A 15,997-nucleotide genomic window follows, 5' to 3' on the forward strand; every position below is an offset into this window, starting at 1 on the left:
ATTAGGCCTGTTAGAGTCGGTCTTGAGCCCTCCATCAGTGATCAAAACTCTTTGCATTTGCATAGGTAGGTGTCTCATCAGTGTCAATTTTTTCATCCCATTAGGCATGCCATAACCCTGATGGAGGAGCTGGTGTCTTTGTCCCCCTCTTGGCATTGCTGGATCAAGTCATTGCAGTCCTTAGTCACTTTCAAGCTTGTCTTGTTTTGTCTTGAGGTCAAATTCCTAGGTCTAGGGTTTTGGTCAAGATGGTTTACAAGGTCATGTCTCTGAAGGTCAAATGGTGCCCAACAAGCTAGAGGGATGATTTTAAAAGTGTTTCTTCGCAAATTTCAATCTTGTACAGTAAATTTTCACCTTGGATTTAAAAACTCTGTTTTTAAAGCCAAGGTCATTTTTCAAATCTTTGTAAAAGTGATGAAATTTCAAAAAGCTTCCAAGGACAGTATGAAACCCTGGCTCCCTTGCCAAGATCCCTCAGATGCTATCCCTGCAAAAAAGAATTGAGCAAAAGCATTAAATCAGTCAATTTCAGGACAAAGGAAACCAAGAAAAGTCAGTTTTATAAAGTGTCAAAGCAAAACATTATAAAGTGGGTTTGGGCATGAAATTTATTCAAATGAAAGCTATAAAGGCCCAATCTCCCTCCATTGACCCTCATTGTGCATCCAAGTTGTTTGCAAGAGCGATTGAGTGAGAGTTTGAGTGAATTTGGGAGTTGGACAGGCGCGCGACCCGTCAGACTAGGTGCGCCACCCGTCAGAGGCGCGCGACCCGTCAGCACTGTTCCAGCAGTGTATTTCTTCAACGGGCACGACCCGTCAGTGGCGCGCGACCCGTTGGGTGAGGTGCGCGACCCGTCAGCGCCCTGCTTACCAAACCAATTGCAAATTTACCCAAGGAGCTATCAAATCGCCGATTTGCTTAAGGTAGGCCCTCCAAACTCAAAATTGGTTGCTTGTTATGTTTGAAGGACATCATGAATGTGTTTTTAAATATCAAATTGTGCAAGAGAAAAAGCTCCATATGGCTGCATATTAAATTTGTAAAAAATTTGCTAGGGTTTTATGCTGTTTCAATGGTTTTTCCCTTGTAATCATTTCTCCTCATTCTCATTTCATTTTCCTTGTATTTCCATGTAAATTTTCCTTTTAAATTTGTAATGAAGAAAATAAACCCTACCCGTTTTCCCTAAAAACTAAAAAATCAAACCCTAAACCTACCCCTCATAATACCCATGTAAACACATGTATTTAGTGATGCATATGCAGTGATGTTTGCAGTGTTTTTCCCTAAATTCCCTGTTGTATACATGTATTCCCATTTTCCTTTTAAAAAATGTCCCTCCCCTAACATTCCCCTCATGTTCCTTGTCCCCTTGAAACAGCATATAAATCAGCATTTTATAAAGCAGAAGCAGCAGTACATTTTGTCCACTCTGCTCCTTAAACAATGTCAGAAACCGAAACCTATGAGCAGAGTGATGACCAGGCATCAGCTTCAGAGATTGAGATACAGAGGAGGCCTCATAAGGGTGGAAAGGGTGGCCATCACAGGAGAGAGGAGCCCACTTCTTTGACAAGTTTACAAGCTTGTCCTATGGCAGTCTCATGTTTCCAGTACATGTCCTGCTATGAGTTTTGTGAGAGGATCTCTCGGATTCAGCACCACAGAGAGTTGGCTCGCCTTTTTGTTTTACACTTGCATGATAGACATGTCAACTTTGCCGGGGTGGACTTCACTTTCACACCCGAGGTGATTGCACAAGCTACAGGGATACCAAATGTCGGGGAGATATGGAATAAGCGCAAGGTGCTAGACAATGTTCATTTTGAGCCTTTTGTTAGACCAGCACTCATGAGACACTTGACAAGAGTGTTTCCCTTCAGATTTCTCAGGAGTGAGTATGCTCCCATCATGAGGCTCATCATGCTCTATTTTACCTGTGAGGGCAGATTTTCACAGGTATATTCATACCATATTCGCCTCTTGATGCACTTCACCCGAGTGAGGATGATGAACATCCCTGTTTTCTTCTATCAAAACATTGAGAAGATGGTGTCCATGATGCAGAGGAAGAGCCCGGCACAGCAGTACAGGAGCCTTTACCATTATGGCTTGATTCAGCTAGTGGTGTTACATCAGTTGGCTCAGCAGGGCATCTCATGGGAGGAGTTCATCTCTCGTGAGTTTTTCACAGCACCATCATCACCACATCCCGAGGTTATTCATGAGGAGGGAGGACCTTCACAGCAGCATGACATCCCCGTCACCAGACATGTTAGCTCCTCACCTATGGTTACTTATCGGAGAGGCCAGAGGGCCTTATTTGCAGCAGCTCAGCGAGTACTTTCTCCACAGCATGTGGAAGGGGTCTCGCCTTCTTCATCGACACAGTGAGTGTTATCTCCACATCAGGTGGAAGGGGCCTCACTTTCTTCACCAGCACAGGTACCAGGGAGGGGAAAACAGCCCAAGATTGATGAGGGACCATCAGGTGCTCCGGACATAGAGTTTATTGATCTTGATGTTAGTTCTCCTAGTCGAGAGTCAAAGGAGATCATTCAGCACCTTAGAGCTGAAAATGATGCCTTGTAGAGGAGATTAGAGGGGGCACAATGGACCATCACATATCTTGAGCATCGCAACAAACAGTTGGAGGATGAACAAGCTCTTGATGAGCTGTGGAGGATTCGTAGTGACCGCATTTTGAACCGGAGAAGACTCGGTGATCTATTGCCCGCTGAGCGAGAGTCCATGCTCATCCGGGTAAATGCACACTTGGAGAGGCTGTTGGCTAGGGCCAACCAAGAAAAGAAATTACTGAGGAACATGAAGAACCATTATTGGGCAAGAATGCACGTGTGCAAGGCAAAAATGAAGATGTTCCAAAGGCGGTTGGCGAAGGCACAAAAAGGGAGAAAGAGGCATGATCCCCTTCATATATTGGCCAAGGCATCACTGAAGGACCAAGGCACTAAATAAATCAGCCTCAGCACAAATCCCAAAAATTTTTTGAGCATTTTGGGCAAATTTTGGTTTTTTCAGGCATTTACAGGTTTTTCCCCATTAACGGGTCTCACCCCCTGCGCGACCCTACATCATGGCAACTCCATTTTGAAAAAACTCAGCATTTACATATTTTTCATGAGAAGTTACATATTCTCATGAATGGACTTGAGATTTTATGAAGTTTTGGGCCTCGAGAAAGTCAAAAAACAAGCAAAATTTGACTTTCTGCCACATTTTTGAGTTGCAGAAAGCAGTCTTGGGAGATTGCAATTTTGAAGGGGAAAATGACCACCAAATTCAAAAATTCCAGTTGGATTGGAAAGTAGACTCACAGAACTTTCCAACAAGCCTACTCTTTCTCAATTTGGCCACCCGCAAGTGCCCCAAAAGTGGCTCCAAAGGCGAGCGACCTGTCAGGCAGGGGCGCGACCCGTCAGGCAGGGGCGCGACCCGTCAGGCAGATTTTTCCAAAATGCACTGTACAGCTCAGAAAAAAGCAGTTTGACCCAGTTTGACTTTTTGGGGTGAATTATGATTATCTTTGATGTAATTATTGTGCTTGAAAGACACTTTTACTCTTATGTAACACTTCTAGAAGATTCATTCATGAAAAGGGTAAATATTAAATGAATGAATTGGTTTCCTAACTTATAGAGGCAAGTTGTTTTGACTGCTTAGTTTGTAGTGCTTAGTTTAGAAGTGGTTAAAACAGCTCCTAGGATAGTGAGCTCGACCCATGGAGGCAGGGAAAGAGGTTAGATCATCTATATTATGTACTTTCTTTCTCATTTTCATGGTTGGACTCTTGAGGGAGAAGCTATCATTGTATTATTCACTATATCTCTGCAATTTTTGGCTAAGGAAGACCAGGGTTTTGCAGTCCTCTTTGGGATTCTTGTGGACTCATGTGTTGATGGTGTGTTTCTCAATGTACTTGTAAGTGTGTTATGTGAATCATTTCCCTTCTTTTACTTTTGCACATTAAACAAATGAAGTGTTAAAGTAAGAATTCATGCCTGCCATGCTCTGCTTTTAAGTTTGTTTAATTTCAATGTTTTCTACTATCTAAGGGGAATTCAAAGTTATTGTTTGCTCTCCTTGGCTCCTCACCTGTCATTCCTGATCATCCACCTCAATCAAAGGCATAAATACTGTCTCCTACCTCGCCCCAAAGAACCCCTTGCAGAAACTGTGTCCAATCCCCGCACCCAAAATTTCCCTCTCCTCAATTTGCCACCAAAAACCCTAAAAATCCCAAATCAACCTTTTTGATCAGTTTACTAGCCTAAAATCAGTGTTACCATATTGGTCATCTCATCAATTGAAGATTTTACCGAGATAGACCGGAGAGGGCCTTCTCCTGTCCCGTAGGGCTAGCTATGAGGCTAAATGGTTTGATGTTGCCTTGAGGTTTACCTTTGTTAGCTTGAGGTGAAATTTCAAGTGCTAACATACTGGCGACCATACTGGAGAGAACAAACTACTCATTTGCTCATTGACGTGTTATTTCACAAGTCTTAGACGGAGCCTGAAGATACGCCAGGTAGCCTTTGAAAACGCTCTTGTTTTACATCAGCGTTAGTAGATAAATGCTGCTTCAGTCAATCTCCGTGAGCTGGTGAACATAGCGCTTCATTGACACTTTACCCCAATATAATTGTTAACTTTGAGCCGTGGATGATAGGTTGAGAGTTTTCACAGGCTGAATGGTTTTTCTTTTCTAGTCTTCTGAGAAAAACAAGATGGCTACTGATCCTAGACCCATTTTCAAATCTCATTCATGCCCAGCTATTTTTGATTATCTCGAAGATATTGATTTTGAGGAAAGCTTTTAGTTGTCCTTGTTTAAAGCTAAGTCTGAAAGTGCGCTCAATTCTCTAGTCCTTGACCCTAATTTTGCAGCTGCTATTGAATTTAGAGACATAACAAATTGGTTGAAAATTTTATCTTGAGACATCTCCAGTCACGTGTTCAAGCTACTACCCTTGCTGATTTTGTTAAGAATATCTCTGATCACATTGGATCTACTATCACGACTCACGAAGAATCTTATCCTCCTTATGTTTCAGTTTCGCCTATAATCACCTATTCCGAATCAACAGTCGGTTCTCCTCCTACTTCTCCTACCCCTCCGACTCCCCCAACTCCACAAACTTCAGCTCCTCTTATTATAATCCCTGCTATCACAACTCCTCCTCCTCATACACATCCTGCTCCCCCTCCTAAAGCAATGGCTGCCAAGTTTGCCCCACTTGCTCTTCCCCAAAATCTTCATGATATGCCAGCCGATTATCAAAGTAAAATCCCCATGTTTGATGGCACTCCACAAAGTATTACTGCTCAGCAACATATTGACAAAATGACAACTTTCTTCGATCTATATGAGATAGATGAAGAAGATGTTACCATGCGGTTGTTCGTGCAAACATTTGGAGGAGAGGTTAGAAAGTGGTTTAGAGGGTTGACAGCCGGAAGCATTGCCACCTTGGAAGCACTACATAATCAATTTTTAGATCGGTGGGAAACTAGAAAGGATCCGCTTCAAATTAATGCCGAATACAAAAACCTCAAGCGTAATCCGGGTGAGTCTGTTCAAGATTACATAATCAGATTCAATACAGTTTATAATGCTATTCCCGATGATTTGAGGCCATCTAGAAAATCCGCACTTCTTAAGTTCCCGGATGGTTTTGATCCGGAGATGGCCTATTCATTGAGAGACAGAGATCCACCTACCTTAGAGGATATGCAGAAAATTGCTGTTAGTGTTGAAGCAAATTTGAATGATAAAAGAGCAAGGATGAAGGCTGAAAAGCGAGTTACAATCAAAGAGGAAGCATCTACTTCAAATCAGCTTCTTCATGAAGTTGAACAACTTAAGAGGGCATTTGAAAATGTTCGTATTGACAAGCCGAAACTGTAGATCCATAATCCTAATTTCAGAGGTCAACAACAACAACAATATAGAATCAAGCAGCGTGAAACAAAGGCACAAGAGGCAACAGTTCAGCAGAAAATGAAACGTCCTTTTCAGCAGAATTTCGTTAGCCAAGAATCAGAGGATGAAGGTGATAATGTTGGAGAGGAAAATCACTTCTTCACTCCTGATGATATGCCCACTTATATTACAGAAGAGGAAGAGCTGGTGAGTAATTCCATCATTCCCCAAGATGAGCATTATATTCTGTCAAACGATGCAGCACTTCAAGAAGAATCAGAAGAGTATCAAAGAGGGTATTTGCATGCTTTATCAGCGTAGCAAGGTCAGCAAAGGCAGTTGAGGAACCGAGTGATTCCCATAAATCCCATCCAGAAGAGAACAGAAGCTTCGGCAAAGAATGGTTCTGCTGTCCCGCAGAAAAAAGGGAAAGAAATAAGCGATCCTCTAGCAGGCCAATCATTATCAGCAAGCAAAATAGACCAGCCATCAAATGCACCAAGAGATAGAGCTGAAAAAAGAGACACTCCGGCTAAAGAAGGTGAGAAGGTTTCAGTTTTCAGTTTGGAGAATGAGATTGCAAAGTTGAAAGTGCCCATTCCTTTGACGGAAATCATGAAGAATAGCACTTACCGAGGCCAGCTCTCCAAGATGTTGAATTTTGATCCAATGCTAGACACGGTGAATGTACAAGATGATCAGCCGGAGCTAATTTTTGGACCAGCTTTAAATGGTGAGTCTCCTGAAAGTGATGTTCCTCCATTCTATATCAGTTTGCGATTGCATGAGTATGTGTTGCACAATGCCATGTTTGACTCTAGAGCTTCACATAATTTGATGCTGAAAGCGATTATGGAGAAGCTGGGACTTGACATCACAAGGAAGTATCATGATTTGTATTCGTTTGACTCCAGCCGGGTGAAATGTATTGGTTTGATCAAGGACTTGGTGGTGAGTTTAGATCAAATCCCAGCAAATAATGTTTTGATGGATGTGGTGGTGGCGGATATTCCTCCGCGGTTTGGAATGTTGCTTTCGAGGTCTTGGGGAGCCAAGCTCAAAGGTACACTTCAGCTTGATTTTTCATATGCCACAATTCCAGTTTTTGGTCATATGAGGAAGTTATATCGAGAACAAAAGATGAAATACATGATCACTAGTAGGGAAAAGCCAGTCAATCATCCTGTAAATTATGTACAGACAGATTTAGAATCCTTTGTTTTGTTTGCGGATAATTTCAATGAGGTAGATAGTCAGTTAGTTCAAGTAGAGGATATACCAGACATTTCAGAAAATTTCAGAGAAGTTTTGAGAAAGGAAAGTGAAGAAAGGCCTGCTGTCATAAAGCCAATAGCTGAAACAAATGGGCAGCAAACAGAGAATGCACCGGCATCACATTTTCAGCACTTAGAAGATGATGAGGATGGTCTTTGGACCATGGATTTTGATGGCGCAGTGGGCAGCGATGGTGCTGGTATAGGTGTGTGGATTCGAAGCCCATTTTCAGTTCAAAACCAAGTTCCAAGCAAGGTATGGGTATGTTCATACAAATTGGAATTTGATTGTTCAAATAATGAGGCGGAATACGAGGCTCTTATTGCTGGTCTGAAAATCCTTCGGAAATTGAAGGCAAAGAAGATAGCGGTATATGGCGACTCCGAGTTGGTTATCAAGCAAGTGAAAGGTGAATTTCAGGCCAAACATCCTCGTATGCGAGCATATCGGAATGCTGTCCTAGATATCTTGAAACTGTTTTCAGAACATACTTTGACTTGTGTGCCCCAGATTCAAAATGGTGTTGCGGATGCATTGGCAAAGGCAGCAAGTAATCTGAAAATACCCATGAATTCCAGCAATAAGTTCGAGATATATGTAAAGCATCGTCCTACAGTTCCAGATAATCAAAGATGTTGGCAAGTTTTCCAAGATGACGAAGAAATCAAAGATTTTCTGCAAATTGAAGGTAAATTTGAAGACATCTCAATAGATTCGGAAGCTGAAGGAGTGAATCAGATGGATGTGTTGAAGCTCAAGGACAATTACATTCCTAAAGGATTAATTCCTTTGGAAGAATTGTTCGATCAAGATGATGTGGCCCGCAAGCCAACTTTGAGGCCAACGGACGAATGTGTCGAAGATGTGAACCTTGGGACAACCGAGAATCCAAAGATGGTGAAGCTATCAAAAGCATTGTCGCCCAAGGTAAAGAAGGAATATATTAGATTGTTGTCTTCGTTTTCTAATTTTTTTGCATGGGACTATTCAGATTTGAAAACGTATGACACAAGTATCATTCAGCATACCATTCCCATAAAGCCAAATCAAAAGCCTTTCCGACAAAAGTTGAGAAGAATTAATCCTAAATTGCTGCCAATGATCGAGAAGGAAGTCAACAAGTTATATAAGTCTGGAATCATAGTGCCAATCCGATTTTCTGATTGGATTTCTAACTTGGTGCCCGTGAGAAAGAAGACCGGTGAGATTCGCTTGTGTATAGACTTCAGAAATCTAAACAAGGTGTCATTAAAGGACAACTATCCGCTGCCCAAAATGGATCATATATTGCAGCGGGTAGTGGGGGCATCAAGGATGTCATTGCTTGATGGTTACTCCGGGTATAATCAGATTTTGGTACATGAAGATGACCGTGATAAGACATCATTTACTACTCCATGGGGTACATTTCATTATGCCAAGATGCCGTTTGGATTGAAGAACGCTGGCGCCACGTTTCAGCGAGCAATGGACACGGCCTTCGCTAATGAGAAAGATGTCTTTTTGGTTGTTTATCTTGATGATCTGACTGTGTTTTCTAAATCAGATGAGGAGCATTTGTTTCATTTGACTAAGGTGTTCCAAAAGTGCAGAAAGTATTGCATCTCATTGAATCCGAAGAAGATCCTTTTTGCTATGAGCGAAGGCAAGCTGCTGGGTCATATTATTTCTAAAGATGGCATTCGAATAGATCCTGCATGGGTGGAAGCAATTCAGCAATTAGAGCAGCCCCGAAGCAAGAAGGAAATTCAGTCTTTTAATGGTAAATTGAATTTTCTGCGCCGCTTTATTCCCAATCTTGCCGAACATCTTAGAGAGATAACCAACATGCTCAAAAAGGACAGCGAGCTCAAATGGACCGAAGAGGCGGTGAAGTCTTTTAACTTGGTAAAGGTAATCTTGTCTTCAGCTCCAACTTTGATCAGCCCAGATTATACCCAAGATTTTATTTTGTTTTCATTTGCTTCTGAGCATACGTTGGCAGCCGTGTTGATGCAAAAAAGGGATGGGGTTGAGAGGCCCATAGCTTTTGTTATCTTAAAATCAAGCCCTGGAAGGCTGCAAGCCAGGAAGACTTCAAGTAACTGTTTCAAACCAATCTTTTGACTAAGGCTTAGCCTCCTTAGCCTGAGAGGGCTCTCTCAAAGGGTTATTGATTTTGGTTAAGAATAAGATGGCTAACTCTTGTGACATAACAGTGACAAACATAAAGGCTGGACAAACATTTCATAAGTTTCCATTGGGCCTATGGAGTCAATCACACTTCAGTAAACAATGGTACTGCCTTTGCATAGAAGTCAGGGCACTTAGCATTTGAATATTCAGAACACAACACATATGGAACCACAACTCATAAATGCACACAGGAAATCAGAGCACAATCAGTGAATTCTGAGTGATTGTACATCTATGCAACTGCAAAAGACATTAAGGAAAAGATAAAATCATACATTCTGAACATAGAAATCCTTCATGAATCCTGAGAAGAAAAGCAGTCAAATTATATTACTGAACTCTGTCTTTACATAAGCCAAAACAGTACTCTGTTATAAAATTTCCAACCCTCATTACATTGCTGTTTCAGCTATATATAGAATTCTTATTCTAACTGATTGAGATTCCTCCTCCAGCATGAGGGGAATTCGATAACTATCTCTAATGACACCTATCAACCATTTAACTAACTAATAAATACAATAAAGTGCTGACTGGAGCTTTTTAAGAGTTCTAAATCAACTATGACTGTAATTCCATATTACAAGCATGATGGTTTCTCCTCGTTCTTTGACATCTGGTTCTCTTTCAGTTTGGCTGAGATGAGTGTTTAATACTCCATGTTGACCTTGGATGCTTGGATGCTGAATCTTCTTAACTGCCCATAAATATTAGGAGACTACCCTTGCTTCTCGGCTTCAGTTTTCCCTAAAATATTCGAATGCACATAAACATACTCTTTATCCTTTAATTACCCAAAATAGAGCAGACTGCCACGTCCTTGATGTGTTGTCCACCGTTTCATGTGTGAAGACAACACCTTTCAAAAAGATTTGCTGATTTGTCCATCATAATTGATTGGCTCAATTGTAACTGTGTAATTTCAAAAACACAGTCTTAGACTCTACTCTGTTTGTATACCTTATCTTCGATTTCATTTCCTGAAAAAAAAAGGAGCACCAGATTTGTCTTGTCTTTTAATATCTTAATCAGAAGTGAGACAGTTACCATTGCCAAAAACCTGTTCAAGTATGCCAAAAAACTCCTGCTGATTTTTTATTTATGAAATTTCCACAAAGATCCACCTCTGACTTATCCTTCAAACTATTCTGAAGCAACATCTTGCCCATATTTTCATCATTTCTAACACCAATGTCTGAAGCAAATTTCTCTGTCAACTGTAATTGAGCAAGTTGAGTATACTACATAACCTCCTGATTTTGAGCCTGCATCCGCCATGTCAATTTCTGCAAGAAGTAATTGCTTTTGCGGAAAAGCGCATTTTGGCACCAGATCCAAAGCATACACCAGTTCCATAGAAACTTCAGCGGAGCCATTAGATTGAAATCACACCACTCCTGAAGGAAGCCGCAGCACAAGTTGCCCTCCTACAACACTTTGAACATATTAGTAGCAAAAGTCTGCCAAAATAAAAGTCTGAACAATCTCTGACAAAGTACCATGAACGACCACAAGCCATGGCCCAATGCAAAACAAGTAGCCACGGCTATCCAAAACCTAGAGTACCCAATGTGCACAGCTGAAAAACCTTGCAATACCCAATGCAAACACATAATGGGCTGTGAATGGTTCAACTATCTTTGTATTTTGCATCACGCGAAGCTGGGGTAAAACTGCAACAGCTTCAAGGTAAACACAAAAGGCCCAAAGTATCCTGTTTACAATATTATGGGATGTTGATGGATGGATAAAAAGGGCAAGTACTGCACATGGAATCACCACATAATATATCGGAAAATTATCCAAATCTTCATCATGTGTTGCCTTCAACTTGAAACGTATCCTGTAAATCACCCACAAAGTGGTGACTAATGTTGCACAATCAAGCACTGTGTGTATATCATATTCTATAACAAAACTGCAGTACACCCTCACTGCTAAGAATATAACAGTAAGCTCCTGAGATTTAAGTGATAAGCTTGCACAGTTCCGTTCCTTGAAGAGCTTGTAGATCAAGACAGAGATGCCCACAGCATGTGTTGCTTCGGCAGCAACGAAGAGATTATCATGGTTGTGAACCACGAATCTGAGAGCGACAAGAGCTGTGATGTCACTTACTACCGCTAGAAACTCCTTTTGAATCCATTTCTCACAATGAATGTGCCAAGCTCATTATCTAGTGTCCATATGCTGAAGCCTTCTCTCGTATGTTTAATTTCAGTTGTGTCCCAAATGCTGTTATCAGGAAACTGACTTCCACTTACCAAATCACTACGAACACATCGTAATAAAGTAGTTTCCTCAGGTTTCATTGTACTCTTACTTGCAATACAACCTAGCGAAACATATCCTGGAGGTGCCTGGGGAAACCAGAAGAATACACTATCCATGCCTCTTCGTTTGTCTATATGCCCTACTTGTCTTAAATCCAATGGAGATCTCAAAGCTGTCCCATCAATGAGATCACGAAGCACCAGAACCATATTCGGAGGCTCATATCCTGGAACTGCAATATCACCGACATAAAAGCATCCAGGTAGAAGAATAGGATGCCAAATAGATACCTTTCTCTTTGCACTGTTTCCTCTGTTCCACCACACTAACTCAAACTCTGCTACATTTTGATATCTTTTTAAGCCAGCCGTCAACTCATCAAAAGTTATTGAACCACTATTATCAGTGTCCATTGCCTTAAACATCTCTCTCAAACCTGCAATCTCTTCCTCTGACAAGCTTTCGGCTATTACCATAAGTGCCATCTTCTTCAATTTATTCATTGCGGAAAATTGCTTTAATCAAGATAATACAGCTGGATCCAAAGCTTGATTTGGAGTGACACCATCTTTACATATCCACGGATGACATAGAACTCCATGAGCAGTCAGGCGCTCAGATGATTTTGAAGTAAGTATCTTTCTGATAAGATCCTTGGCACTCTCAGAAATTGTGGGCCAGGGTTCTGAATCAAAATCAATATGACCTCGTATAACAACATCGAAAATTCCCTGTTGTGTTTCTGCCCAAAATGGTGGAACACCGCTGAGTAAGATGTATAGGATGACCCCGGCTGTCCACACATCTGCCTCTGGACCATAGCGTTTGCATAACACTTCCGGGGCAACATAGTATGGGCTTCCAACCACATCAGTGAACACCTGACCAGGTTTGAAAAAGACAGACAGCCCAAAGTCAATTGCCTTCAATGATGAATAACAGAAAGCACCTCTTTGTTAGTTGCAGTGCTCGTGCCCTTGAGCATTCAATATCCTCTGTCCTTGGATGCTTCTCTGTTGAAAGAGAACTCCATTATGATCAGATACTGTAATAGATGGTCGAACCCAGTAAGGGCATTTATGAAGAAGGAATCCCCGATGTATACATCTCCTATCAGGTTGAACTTCACCATTGAAATATGTGAGAACTCGTTCAAAATATTTTACATAGCGAATTTGGCTTGGAAGAAAAAGACCCTTGCCATCTATACACCGTTTCTGGTTGTAATAAGCAATGGATTCTTCAGCAGTGGGGTAGAACTTGAGGTTAAGAAGAAGACTCGATATCATGAGCCCTATTCTAGCCATGCCAGCTTTACAATGAATAACTACTACATTCTCAATATCTTCCTTCAGCCATGAGCACGCACTCAATTGGAGGGCAATTATGGTCATCAAAGGGGAAGCAAGCAACCTTCCCTTCAAACAGTGAAGCATCGTATAATCTTTCAGAGCAAAGGTTGTACACTTTGTATTTTCCCTTGTGATGACTTTCAAAAAACTTCATAACCTCTTCCATATATCCAAAAATACCAGAACTGATGTCGCCGGCAGGAAAACCCATAGCAATTATGTTTTCGGTAACATATGTCATATCCAAATCAAAACCACCTTCCTGATATCTCCTTTTGTTTTGTGACACAATGTGCCGAGCTTTGATTTGAACAACCCTCATTGCATTTTTTGACGTGTCCAAGAATCCCTTTGTGATGGTCCCAAGTGCACCTTCCTGCATGACTGCAACTTGTGTTGAATCTTCCGTAGGATCGTCAACAACTGGAATCTTAGAAGATGATCGTATACCTAATCCACTGGCTAAGCGACCAAATGGAGATTTCTTACCATCCACAGGCTGTGCAATCTCTGGAGCTGAGGGTTGTGAAAATTTGAAGCTTTTTTGCCCATGTTAAAAAACCAGATGGCGAAATATATCTTCTTTTGAAACTTGTAATCTGAGCTTACGACGACACCTAATGACCTAATGATAAGGATAAGCGGTCGAATTGACAGGAAAAGGGTATAAGTTGATCACTGATAATGGATTTTGATGGATATGACAGCTGTGTAGGATTGGCTATGAATTAGGACAAATCCCCAATTTCGTAGTGCAACGAGTACAAAATAGGAATTATGCGCTACGAAATCACTTAAAACATGTTGCGCTGCGAAACTGCTAAAAGGATTTATGTGCTGCGAAACTGCTAAAAGGATTTATGTGCTGCGAAAACACTTCAAAATTATTACATGAGCTACGAAATAACCTAAAGGGCTTTGTGACACATAGTAACTTTTGAACAAGACTGACACATGGCTGTGAGACGGGGATGAATGAGAATGACCGGTGATGAATGAGAATACATAGTTGACTCAAGACTCTAAAAACAAAAATCAAACTTAGACTAGCACCGAATTTTTTTACCATCAAACTAATGTGAGCGGTTTTGAAATTAGAATTCTTAAGTGATAACAGCTTTTTTCAGCCGCATCATAAGGGACGGAGCGCTGAATTATAATATCATTGAGAAGCAAGCATTGGCGCTGATAAAAGCCTTGAAAGACTTCCGGGTATACATTTTGAATTCTCATATTTTGGCATATGTTCCCAACGCAGCTGTTAAGGATGTTTTAGTACAAATGGAACCGGAAGGAAGAAGGGGTAAGTGGATCACTGCACTGTTAGAGTATGATGTAGAAATTAAGCCTACCAAGTTGATTAAAGGTCAAGGTCTTGCTAAGTTGATGGCTGAAAGGAATCTCCATGTCTTAGACATCAATTTGATTGCTGCCTTATCCGATGAAGATGAAGAAAACTCAGCTTTACAGGTATCGGATATCTTTGTTTCCTCTCCTTGGTATGCTGATATAGTTTATGTGCTTCAAAATTTGTCTTCACCCCCTGGAATGCCTAGAAACAAAGCTAGAACATTGAAGCTAAAGGCAACAAAATTTTGCATCATCAAATCTGCACTTTATTGGAAAGATCCCGGCGGCATCTTGCTGAACTGTTTAGTCGAAGAAGAAGCTAAGACAGCAGTAGAAGATTTTCATAAAGGTGACTGTGGGGGTCACTTGTTTTGGAATACCACGGCTAATAAGATCTTGAGAGTTGGTTTTTATTGGCCTTCTTTATTTTCTGATGTGTATAAAGCAGTGAAGAGCTGTCATGAATGTCAAATTTTTCAAGGAAAGCAAAAGTTACAGCCGTTGCCTCTCAAGCCCATTGAAATCAGCGCACCATTTCAGCAGTGGGGCTTGGACTTTATTGGCGAAATCCACCCAGCATCTTCCGGGCAGCATCGATGGATCTTGACCGCCACGGATTACTTCACGAAGTGGATTGAGGCCATTCCCACTCGTCAGGCCACATATTCGGTAATTATTTCTTTTCTTGAGAATTACATATTGTCACGTTTCGGCTGTCCACATAAGTTGATTACAGATAATGCAGCAGCCTTTAAGTCGAAGAAAATGGTTGATTTTTGCTATAAATATAACATCAGCTTGGGGCATTCGACCGCCTACCATCCGCAAGGAAATGGGTTGGCCGAATCTTTGAACAAATCTCTAGTGAACATCATAAAGAAATTGCTGGAAATAAATAAGAAGAGCTGGCACAAAAAGTTAGTAAATGCATTATGGGATGATCGGGTAAGTCAAAAGAAGTCAATTGGTATGTCACCCTTTGAACTGGTTTACGGGATAGATGCAATGTTTCCTACTTCACTTAGTGTTCCAGTGGCAAAGTTGCTGCAAGAAGCTGGTGGCGAGGAGGACCCTATGCAACAGTGGATTAGTCAAATGATTCATTTACAGCAGACACGAGAGGAGGTTCATCAGAATTCCCTTAAGTTGCAGGAGCGCATAAAGAAAATCTATGACAAAAAGGCCAAATCAGATGATTTTCAGATAGATGATGTTGTTTTGAGGTGGGATGCCCGAAATGAAGACAAAGGGAAACATGGAAAATTTGACAACCTGTGGAAAGGTCCCTACAAAATTGCAGCATACCGTGGTCCAAATGCTTTTCTTCTCAAAGAAATGAACGGTGATGAATGTCTCGGTGGGTCGGTGAATGGCCGGCTGCTCAAAAGGTATCATGCTTGAGCATTTTCTGCTCTAATCACTCTCATTGTAATTACCATTTTACTTTCATTCTGCAGCAAGTGTGAACTGATCTTACATCTTTAGTCTGGGGCCCGCAGTGAAGGCTATAATTCTAAAGATGGTGATTAGTTGGTGTGAGTTTTTCAAGTTGTTTCAGTTAGTCTATTTTCTGCATAAAGTGAGTCGGTTTATGTCAAAGTTAGTTTAAATTTCAGTCACT

General features: G+C 41.1%; 2 pseudogenes; both read right to left on the reverse strand.

The window, feature by feature from the left end:
* Window positions 1-10,937: 10,937 nt before the first annotated feature.
* On the reverse strand, window positions 10,938-12,981 carry LOC149213284 (uncharacterized; annotated as a pseudogene).
* A 31-nt stretch (window positions 12,982-13,012) lies between these two features.
* The window catches only part of LOC149213285 (uncharacterized), a 190,625-nt pseudogene continuing 187,640 nt past the window's right edge, over window positions 13,013-15,997 (reverse strand).

The sequence above is a fragment of the Pinus tabuliformis genome, chromosome 1_1 (assembly GCF_031772625.1).
Source record: "Pinus tabuliformis cultivar Carrire ecotype Pingquan chromosome 1_1, CPIR1, whole genome shotgun sequence".
Taxonomy (NCBI): domain Eukaryota; kingdom Viridiplantae; phylum Streptophyta; class Pinopsida; order Pinales; family Pinaceae; genus Pinus; species Pinus tabuliformis.